Raw genomic sequence first — 12,042 nt, forward strand, 5'->3', positions numbered from 1 at the left:
TATTGTATACATAATAAATAAATAAATAAACATTTAAAAAAAAAGAAGTCTTCATGATTGCTTTAAACATCCCTTCATGCAGAAAATTTTCATCAAACACACATACATGAAAGTATCTTAATCTTTTTCATTGTAAGACATTGTTCTTATTAAGCTTAACACAAACAAATTGTTCCCTAATTAACACACATTTCTTATCTTGTTTGCATTTTGTTAATGTGAAATAGTTAATTATGCTAGTAATTATATCATCAACATTAAACTATATAACTGTAATTTTGGTGAATATTTGTAGTTTTCATTTCAATTCAAATCTACAAGCCAGTTTAAACAAAAACAGCAGGAATAAAAATTGATCTGTTTTTTTTACATATGTTACATTTGTCTTTAAATTTGCAATTTAATGTAGCATATTGCCTGGTGAAGGAACAACACAAGTTCTCTCTCTGATTTCTGTGTATTTAATATTATACATGTAGTAAACCTGTTCTGGTTATCAAGTTCAAGGACTATACCTCTTTTGACATTTAGTTTTACTTCACTGTTATATGAACTAAAAATAGTAATTAGATGAGAGGGTGAAAACATCGTCCATAAAAGTTGTTTTGTTTAATAATTCATATTCCCCTTAACAACAGCAAAATAACAGTAATTTTCTTTACTTACATTCTAGGGCCTAAATAGACTCTAGCTGCCAACAACAGGCTAATAAAGAATAATTAACATGAAGTCATCTCCAAAATATCTTTATTTGTATACAATAAGTTCTTTCTAGGACCTATTTAAAATGTAAGCAATCCTTATGTATATTTGATCAATACCATGTCTGAGGTATAATATGAATATTACTGCAGTTAACCTTTAGTGATTTGAAACCTTTCAAGTAGCTGAGGGGGAAAATCCCCTCATGATAACATTCCACACAGGAGGATGTACAATTATACTACTCACTGTCCACTCGCACAGTATTATAAAACTGGATCTCAGTGGCATTGAAAATCATAAAAAGAAGTCATAGTCTTAATGTTCACAACTAACTCACTGTAGCTATGTGAGTCAGGAGATAAAAAGTAAGAATTATTGACAAACACTCCTGTTTCTCTGCAGATACAGTAACACTTCATTGCCATTACTGTAACTATGTGATTCAGAAGATTAGAAATTAAAGTCTCTCTGGCATCACTCCTCTAATAAAATTGTTTTTGGAATTTTGCTTGTTTCTAAGGATAGACTAGTAATATTTTGCAAGTCCAATATCCTTTTTGACTTTAGAAATGGGGTTGCCCATAAAGGAAACAATGGTATGCAATGCTTGTCGTTTTTGGTTTATGGGAGCTATTATTGTTGTGAATGGCAAGAAAGGTTCAGCACCTGTAAAAGCCAATGCCTTTGATAAAGCCAGGTAGTGAAGGGGCACAAACCATGGTTTTGTCACCACTTGTGTAAAGGAAACTCTTGCTCTGCTATGGTCAGTAACTCAATCCTCAGAAATCCAAGCACTGGATAAATCAGAGTGAATTTCTTATTTTTATGGTTGGTGTCAGAGAATTATTCTGGTGTAATTATAGCATAGTTCATTATCTCTATGCTTTTCGGGTCTCTGAATTTAGAAACAAGGGCACAATTAAATGATGGTTACAGAAGGAGGTTAAATAATTCTGTCAGGTAATTTGTTTGCTTTAAATTAATTTACAAGACCACAAAAATCAAAGCAATTGATATCTGTATTGACTGTTAATTCTGCTTAGGATGTGTAAAAAGCATTGTTATTTTCCTCAAATATTTTAGTAATGAATTTTGATATATGACACTCCACATGTCGTTGGTTTTAGTGTTCAGTAGATATTCTGGGGATAAAACGTGAAAAGTGATGGGTTAGGAGAAGAAGGTGCAGCACCAGAACTTTAAGGGAAGTCCTTGAGTTAAGTTGCTTTGAAGGATGTTGACTCCAGGTGAGGTATTGGAAAGAAAAAAAAAGAATCTCAAACATCTATTGTGGTTCATTGGGCAGGGATATTGGTTCAGAGTTATGAATAGCCACAGGGTAGTCTGTTGAAGAACCAGGAACAATTTGGAGTATAATTTGCAATCCTGTCAGATGCATGTACTGTTATCATCTTCTACACCACTGACTCCGCAGGGGACTTGTTGAACACTCATATCAGGTTTGTTATTTGACAGTTCAGATCCTGATTTACTTTCCCAAAACATGAGGCTGGCATTTTGGCTCTCATATATTTGTTGAAGACTTTTTAGTAGGACTGGGAATATGAAGTCCTTATGGTTTGTAATTTGCCGTTTAATGGTCCACCATTTACTATGCAGCCATTGTGGTGAACGAACACTTTTCCATCCTTTAGCTAAGGCATCCCAGTTAATTTCATTTTCATCAGATGCATCAAGTTCTGAAAGCTTGTTTATGAGAGTGACCTCATCTTTCCTTGTCCACTCAGTTCCTCCAGTGTGTTTCCAGTTCAGGTAGTTGAGCCATTTAGCACGACACTGCTTTGCTGAACGAGTACCTACTCGTTGAGCCACTGTTGCCCAAGACACACCCTGTGTGACTTTTTCATCCATCTCAGTGCGTGTCAGTTCATGAACCACATCTCTGAGAAGCTGTTCCTCTTCTTCGGTCCATTTCCCTGTGTTCCAATTATCCTTCACTAGTCGGCACCGGTCTTTGACAGAAGATGGACTTCTTCCCATGGCGGCACCTATTTTTATCCAGTCATTACCATGCTGCTGCCAAAGCTCCTTGAGCTTTGCACTTTCTTCAGGGGTGTACTTTCCCACATGGTTTCGGTCATCGTACATTCGGACCACTCTTCTATATACTGAAAACAAAGGTCGATTCAGACCCAATGATATAGTCTTGTAGAAATCTTTTCTTTTACCTTTTGACATCTTAAAAATGATTTCTGCGGCATTCTCTACTCCATGTTCCTTCATATAGCATTCAATGTTGTTCATTAAAATATCTGTTTCCTCCTTAGACCACACTCCCTGCTTCCATTTATGTCCTTGTTTGATTAGATTATCTTTATCTTCTTTAGCTGTTAACCATGTTTGTCTAATGATTGACTCTTCCTTATTTGCCAAGGGAATTTCTTTTTCTGGTTTGTCATCCTGTAAAATCACAAACTGCAACATGGTTCCCCCAGTAATATCTTCATCTGCCAACTCTGTGGCTGAGGTTGTGGCCAACTGAAAACTCTGTTCCATTTTTGGTAGTGGGAATGCAGCTGCTGGTACACAAGGAGTAGAATCATCCTCTGAGGACAAACAAGGCCTCTTATTCAGAGGTTCAGTAAGGTTTTCCATTTTATCAGCTTCATTCTGAAGGCAGAGAATGAGGTTTCTCTCTGTGTCTTCTGTAGGTAAGACAGAACTTACAATTTCAACTGTTACTGGCTCAGAATCCCCTTCAAATGTACTCATCTTCAAATCTAGTGTCAGGCTTAGATCAGCCACAGCATTTCACATATACTCGTCTCTTCTCCTTAATCTGAGTAACTTGAAAGTGGTGTTATCTGCAATGGTTGCTTGTTTAACATAGGCAAGCAGAGGTTTGCTAAAGCTGCTAAATCTGACAAAGCACTGGAAATACTTGAGCTTGAGGATGCTTGATACTTTATCTTTTCTCCTGATTTAGTTGGCAATATGTGTTTGATGAAAAATCTGAGAACACAGGACTAGTTCAAGAGATTCCAAATAATTAAACATGGAAACTTTGGAGAATCGTTGATTTATCTCAATATGCAATTAACCCCTGAAAAATAAAATTGTATTTGTCCATTAATTTAATCCTAGGATCATTTCATATTTCCATTGCAGTGCTTACATCAAACAAATACTAAAATTGAAATAGACAGACCCTAGAATGCCATTATTTACATGTGTTTTTATAGTAAGTAAGGCATCTCTCTCAAACAGATTTGAGAATACAAAAGAAATTTAGACATTAATACATTTCCACATAATGTTCCCTCATAAAAATGTAAAAAATTTGAGGAAAGAAGGAAGACTGACTTTCAGAATCCAAGGAAGTTCATAGAAAAAAAGTTACAACATAAATACAATGTAGATAGTAATATGTGTTGAATTTTATTGTAGAAGTTATTTAAATTGCATAACAAAAGACCTATTTTGTATAAATTTCACCACAATAGTCAAAAATTTATTTTAATTTAACCTGTATACTTGGAAGAAAACAATAGTGTATTGTTTTTTATTGATATGTTTCAGTCTAATAAAGAATATGAACACAACACAATTCCTATAAGTGTGTGAAATATTTTAAAACCTTGCTGTCTGACATATATGTCTTTTGAAAGTTAAATGTATGTTGGGTGTGTTGGATGTTGACTTAATATGGTAAATACTTCAATATAAAAAGAGACAATAACCTACATAGTTTCTTTAATTTTATGATATTGTCTTGTTGATAATCACATCCTTGTATACATTTACATAAATCACTTTGAAAAAGATGGTAAATTAAATTATCATACAATTTCATGTTTTCAGTAATCATTTGTTTACACAGGTTAAAATTAAGTGTGATAATGCAATAGACTTATTTGATTTTTTAGTATTCATTTCTGGAAACTAAGTGTTTTTCAGGGTAGTATTTTCTTTTCTGTCTGTCATTATTATTTTAATAGAAGGTAAGACAAGCTTTCAGTCTTCTGTGTATATCAACTGCTTTACTCATCTTTGTAGTAAATTGCTTATTGTCTATTTGTCCACCTGTATTTTATAACACATTTATATTTTGAATTTCTATCCAGAATCAATTATTAATACTCTTATATTAGTTAAATAAACTTGAAAAATTATGTAATATATTTATTCAAACTTTTTTTAAATATTGCCCCAGTATCTTTTCCATTCTCTTGTATAAGAAAATTCAGATCAATTTTTGTGTACTTAACACTGACATGCAATCAAATTTGGAACAATCTCATAGTCAAGATTGTAGGCAATTCTATCAGTATGGTATATAATGTACTCAAAGTTTAGATGAAAAATTGAGTAATATATAAATATATGTTGATAATATATGTATATACATAATAAATAGCTATATTAATTCCATTCATGTTGGAAAAATAGTAATAGTAACAGTAATAATATTGGAGTGATCAGTAATTATTTCTGTTATAATACCATAAGAGAACACTATTTGCATATCTTGAAAAAATTATTTACACATTTAATAGAAGAAGATTCAGAAAATGATAGTTCATAGATTAACCTGGAGTATGTACAGAAGTCAAGATGAAGATAGAACTAATTGACCTACTCTGAGAAAACTGTAAGACTAGCCTTAGATGACTACCATTTTGAAAGGTAAGGATACTCAGAAAACTTAGATGTCTAAACGTATCTGACCTCATCTTGAAAAAGAAATAACCAAGATGAATAAATGCTTTAAATAATATAACTGGCTTAGCTCCTGATATTCAATACATACACAGTCATTAGCTATAAACTCAGGGATGAATGTAAATGAAGTATAATAGTGAAAATGGTGTTATGAAGTAAAATATATGTGGAAAAAAGGCATAAATTGAAACTAAGTAGTGGTAAGAAGACAGTGGCATAAGCAAGAAACTAATGAAGAATAGAACATGACCTGGAGAATTTATAACAAAAGAAAAATCTGGTGCTAAAGATATAAATGAAATGAAGTTATTAAAATCTATCAGAATGTTAAAAGGAAAGTCACTTGTATGCTGTGAAATATTTTGTGAATAGTAAGGCATTGTAAACCTTAGTTTTCATTGTAAAATTAACAAAACCATAAGTCATCTGAGAAGATGGATTCTAAACTGAGAAATCACTTTGGCCTATTGTCATGACTGTGAGCACTTGCTTCAATGAACAGTTGATAGTAAAAGACCCAGCTCACCACTTACAATGCCATAACTATTTATATGGTCTTAACACCCTTGAGCAAAACTGGGACATTTGTGACCTGCCAAATGAATGCATAGGCCCTTTTCTTTTTTGAGCCCCATTTAACTTACTCACTTCAGATATATAGCATGAATTTTTTTCCCATCAATTCAGAAAGAAAAAGATTATCTCCATCCCTTGCCATGGAGACTAGACTCTCTCACACAATTTGATTCTACTACAAAGTCATTGCTACACCTATTTATTTAGTTCTTTCTCTAGGCAGAGAAATAATTGATGTTTCTAACTACAGCCATCATCACTATCCGAGTGTTTTCCATATTGAGGAATGAGCACTACAGACTCCCTGTCCTGACTCATTTGGTACCTCTTCCTGTATACTCTCTTCATCTGAGGATCAACAATATATGCTGTTAACCCATTTCCACTTCCCCAGTTCCCTTAGTTCTCTTGTCATTATTAATCAGAGGTCATACACTTCCAACAGAAACTGTCTATACCCAGTATGCACACTTGGTTTCTTCTCTTAGCTAACACTAGAATAGATGTTCTTGCTCCACCCACCCAGAGAAACTGGATGATTACCCATTTTCATGGAAAAGCACTACACTCACACCAATAATTTCATGCATACACTTAACTTGCTTTAGAACCACAAGCCTGGCACTTGCTTTCTGAGAAACCCTGTCTGACCATCTTTTTAGGTAGGAACCCCAAACTCATATGACCAAAACAAGTATCATCCATTGCTTGTGGAAAATACCTAAGCACCTACCACAGACTCTTGAAGACTGACTCAACTCTTAGAATCCTGTAGGTTCTGTTCCTTATCTGTGAAACTTCATTTATCATGAAATGAATGAAGACTACTTCTGAAACTACATATGAACAAATGCACAGAATCACCCAAGGACTGAATTATAAGACTCACAAAGATAGTCAAACACCTGAGAAGTTGAAGTAAAAGGAAGTGGAGCATTAAAAACCCATTCAATATAAGAGCATTAATATTTACATACCAAAAAATACTACAAACAACCTTACTTCAGATACATAGAGCCTGTCACAAATACCAAAATAAGAGTAACCAAAACAGTAATTTTCCATCTGATAATATTACATTCTCATAGTAATAGCCCCTGGGAAACAAACCTAGATGATTTATAAGACAATGATTTCAAAAAATCAAGAATAAGCAGCATGGTCATCATAACATTTTAGCTTGTTCTAGACTTACTGCTGGGTCATGCCCCACAACCCCAGCAGACATATGCCACTCAGGGGCAGGAGATACCAGTTAGAATCACATTGAGTAACACACCTGTCAGTGGAACTTTCCCTCTCATTAGATTTTCATCCTAAAGAAACTTTTCATAACCCTCAGAATTTCAGCTCGTCACCAGCCCTGCTTGCTCTGCCCTCAAGTTCAATTAACTTCTGACCACTTACCTGCAAGCCACACTACTCATACTAGGAGAAAACCACACCAGCTTGAACAGACTTCTGCTGCTTAAGTGCAGGCCACACTAGGCAGAAGAACAGTCTGCACTAATCAGAGGAACAGAAGCTATTTGCTACATCGAAGACTAAGTGATTTGCAAGAAGTCCAACTGCAAATGTCAACAGAGACTGCCTTCTAGATTAGAGGTCACATCAGCAACAAGAAATCCAGGCCACAAAGACTATAAAACCAAAGAGAAAACAGAAACCAAGGAAAAAATACTCATCCAACAAAGACAAATTCAGAAATAAGGAACTAGAACTAACCATATGAAACCCAGGTGGCTAAATTCCAATGTAAAACTCTAATCAGCAACAGCCAAAGAAATATGTTACCACTAGAGCCCAGGTATCCTACAAAAGCAAGACCTACATATACCAAGATGAGTGACTCACAAGAAAATGAACCTAAACACAACTTTATGAAGATGAAAGAGGTCGTTAAAGAAAAAAAAAAAATCCTACCTTAAAGAAATCAAGAAAAAGAAAATAAAAAAATAGAGGAAAATTAAAAAAAAACTAAAGAATGCCAAGAAGGCCAAGAATAAACAGAAATGGTGAAACTATTACATGAAAATCAAAGTAGAAGCAATAAAGAAAACACAACTTAGGGAAATTAGTAAATGGAAAATTCAAGTAAGTAAACAGGAACTACAAATGCAAGCATCAACATCAGATACAAGAGATGAAGGCGTCTAAGATACAATAGACAAAAAAAAACCAGTTTCTCATTGATCAAAGAAAATGTTAAATCTAAAAGTCTCCAAAAACAAAACATTCATGAAATCTGGGATACCATATAAGAGCTGAACTTAAGAATAATAGAAAAGGAAAATGGAGAAGAATCCCAGCTCAAAAATCCATCAAATATATTTTTCAATATCATAGAAGAAAATTTCCCTCACCTGGAAAAGTACATGTCCATAAAAGATCAAGACATTTACAGAACACCAAATAGACTGGATCAAAAAAGAAAGTCCCTGTGCCACATAATAATCAGAACATTAAACCTACAGGAGAAGGAAAGATAAAAGCTGAAAGAGAAAATGCCAAACAATATATAAAGACAGACCTAGAAGAATTATACCTGAAATCTCAATGGACATTGTAAAAGGCAGAAGAGCCTGGGCAGAAATCTTTTTCCCCCATTTTCCTCCCCCTCCCCCACTCCCTTCCGCCTCTCTCTCCAGTCCAAAGAGCAGACAGGGTTCCCTACCCTGTGAGAAGTCCAAGGTCCTCCCCCTTCTATCCACGTCTAGGAAGGTGAGCATCCAAACAGACTAGGCTCCCACAGAGCCAGTACATGCAGTAGGATCAAAACCCAGTGCCATTGTCCTTGGCTTCTCAGTCAGCCCTCATTGTCCACCATGTTCAGAGAGTCTGGTTTGATCACATGCTTTTTTAGTCCCAGTCCAGCAGGCCTTGGTGAGCTCCCATTAGATCAGCCCCACCCCTCGCGGTCCTGACTTCCTTGCTCATGTTCTCCCTCCTTCTGCTCCTCATTTGCACCTTGGAAGCTCAGTCCAGTGTTCCAATGTCTCTGTCTCTATCTCCATCCATCACCAGATGGTTTAAGTGTATAATTGTTTTTATCAGACCTTCAGATATGAGCTATTACAAATGCTCCTCAAATACTTCCACAAAATAGGAACGATTGCCAAATTTATTTTATGAGACTAAATTCATCCTGATAAAATCCAACATCAAGTTGTTATAAAAGAATTGGAGATATCATGGATACAGGAAACATACCAAAACATAATAAAAGCAATATACATCAAGCTGACAACCAGCATCAAATTAAGTGAAGAATAAAACAAAGCAGTTCTCAAAACAAACCTAGAGCAATAGCGCTAAAGGAGATTAAGGGGATATAAACCAGAAAGTAAGAAGTCAAAGTATCATTATTATGATATTATGATATCATATATCATATTATGATAGTATACATAAGCAACCCCCTCAAAATTTTTACCAGGAACCTCCTACAGCTTATAAATAATTTACTGCGTTGATTGGATACAAGATTAACTCAAAAATATCACTGCCATCCTCAATACAAATATTAAACATGCTTCACAATTTTGACAAATAATATAAAATAAATTGGTCTAGCAATAACAAAGCAAGTGAAAGACATGTGTGATAAGAAGTTCGAGTCTTTGAAGAAAGAAATTGTATAAGATAACCAAAGAAATGATCTCACAGGTTTATGCATCAACAGGATTAATATAGAAAAACTGGCTTTCTTACCAAATGAATCTACAGAATCAATACAACCCCCATCAAAATTCAATCACAATTCATTATAGACCATTAAAGTACTATATTCAACTTCAAATTAAAAATAAAATATAGGATTGCTAAAATTTTCATGTAACCTAAAAGAAGTTCTAGAGGTATAGCCATCCCCATTTTCAAGCTGTACTAAAATGTAATAGCAATTTGGTAATAAAAATTACATTGTATTGGCTTTAAAACGCTTGTTGATCAATGGAATAATATATAAAACCCAGACATAAATCAAGATACCTACTGACTTTTGTTTTTTGTCAAAAACTTCAAAATTATGCAAGCCCCCCAAAAAGAGAGCAACTTCAACAAATGGTGCTGGCATAAATGGATGGAGACATGTAGAAGAATGTCAATAGTTCCAAATCTATCACTGTTCACAAAATTCAAGTCCAAATGGATCAAAGACCTCAACATAAATCCAATTTCATTGAACCTTATAGAAGAGTAAGTGGAAAGTAGCCTTGAACATATTGGCATAGGAAACCACTTCCTGAATAGAACAGCAGTAGCATACACACTGCAATTGACAAATGAATAAATGGAATCTCATACAACATAAAGCTTCTGTAAGTTAAAGGGAACTATACATAGAACAAAATGGGAAAAGATCTCAATCAATCCCACAGAAGGCTAATCTTCAAAATATATTAAAAACTCAAGAAAGCAGACAGCAGAAAAATAAATAAACCAATTGAAATGTGATACAGATATAAACAGAGAATTCTCAAGAGAAGAATCTCAAATGGTTGAAGTACACTCAAAGAAATGTTTAACATCTTTAGATATGAGGTAAATGCAAAACAATACAACACTGAGATTCTAACTTATACCTGTCAGAATGGTTAAGATAAAAAACCACACATGACAGCTTATGCTGCAGAGGATGTAGAGCAAGGGGAGAACTCCTCTACTGCTCTTGGGAGTGCAAACTTTTACAGTCACTTTGTAAATCAATATGGCAGATTCTCATAAAACTAGGAATCTATTTCTCTCAATAACCAGTTACAGAACTCTTGGGCATATGCCAAAATAAATCTCCAACATATCACAAGTATATTTGCTCGACTACCTTCATAGCAACTTTATTCATAATAGTTCAATAGAAAAACAGATAAAGAAAATGTGGTACATTTACACAATAGAGAATAATTCAGCTGTTATAAAAAATGACATTTGGAAAGTTGCTGACTGGGATGAAATTAGTAAAAATCATCCTGAGTGAAGTAACCTAGACACAGAAAAGTAAATGTGGTATATACTTACTAAAACATGAATATTAGCTCTAAAGTGTAACCATGCTATAACCCACAGACCCAGAGTAGCTAATTATAAAGGAGAGGTCAAGGGTGGTTCATGAATCTCACTGTGAAGGGGGAATATAATGAACATTACCAGTGGGTATGGGGGAGGGACTTGAAAGGGGGAATATGGATATGAAAAGGAGAGCTCAGATGTAGGAGGAATGGAATAAGATAGTATTGGGAGAGGCAGCTAGAATTCGGGGAAATTTCTGGGATGAGCTAGAAACCTAGAACCATGAAAACACCCAGGAATCTATGAGGGACCCTCACAAGGGCTAAGAGTACTGGAGAATATAGACCTTGAATTAGCCATCTCATTTAACCATCTAATTTAAGGCAAGATTTTCAGTAAAGAAACTTGCATATCAGGGCTGGAGAGATGGCTCAGAGGTTAAGAGCATTACCTGCTCTTCCAAAGGTCCTGAGTTCAATTTCCAGCAACCACATGGTTGCTCAAAACCATCTGTAATGGGGTCTGGTGCCCTCTTGTGGCCTGTAGGCAGATACACAGATAGAAAGTTGTATATATAATAAGTAAATAAATATTTTTTAAAAAAGAAACTTGCACATCAACCAACCACAAAACTTTCAGCCTACAAATTGTCTTGCCTACAGGATGTGCTGGGGAAAAGATGGCACAGAAAATTTTGGAGTGATGAACTATTGTCTGGCACAGGTGGAGACCCATATCCTTAGATGGAATTTTCTATGCAGAGCCTGGGCTTAGAGGCAGAATACACCAGAGATCAAGTATAGAATTAAATATAAATGGCAAAAATAAATGACTCCTAATAATGCCCTGCTACAGTCATAGATTGCTGCCTAGACCATCTATCGTCAGAGAGGCTTCTCCCAGAAAATGATGGAAACTTACAGAGAACCACAGTCAAACATAAGCAGAGCTCAATGATTCCTGTGGAAGATGGTAAAGAAGGATTATATGAGTCGGTGGGAAGAAAGACACCACAAGAAAACCAATAGAGCCAATTAACCTGGGCTCAAAGGGACTCTCAGAGATGGAAAC

General features: G+C 35.0%; 1 pseudogene; it reads right to left on the reverse strand.

The window, feature by feature from the left end:
• Positions 1 to 2,094: 2,094 nt before the first annotated feature.
• Positions 2,095 to 3,321, reverse strand: LOC101989394 (annotated as a pseudogene).
• Positions 3,322 to 12,042: the final 8,721 nt, after the last annotated feature.

This window comes from Microtus ochrogaster, chromosome X, assembly GCF_000317375.1.
Source record: "Microtus ochrogaster isolate Prairie Vole_2 chromosome X, MicOch1.0, whole genome shotgun sequence".
Lineage (NCBI taxonomy): Eukaryota > Metazoa > Chordata > Mammalia > Rodentia > Cricetidae > Microtus > Microtus ochrogaster.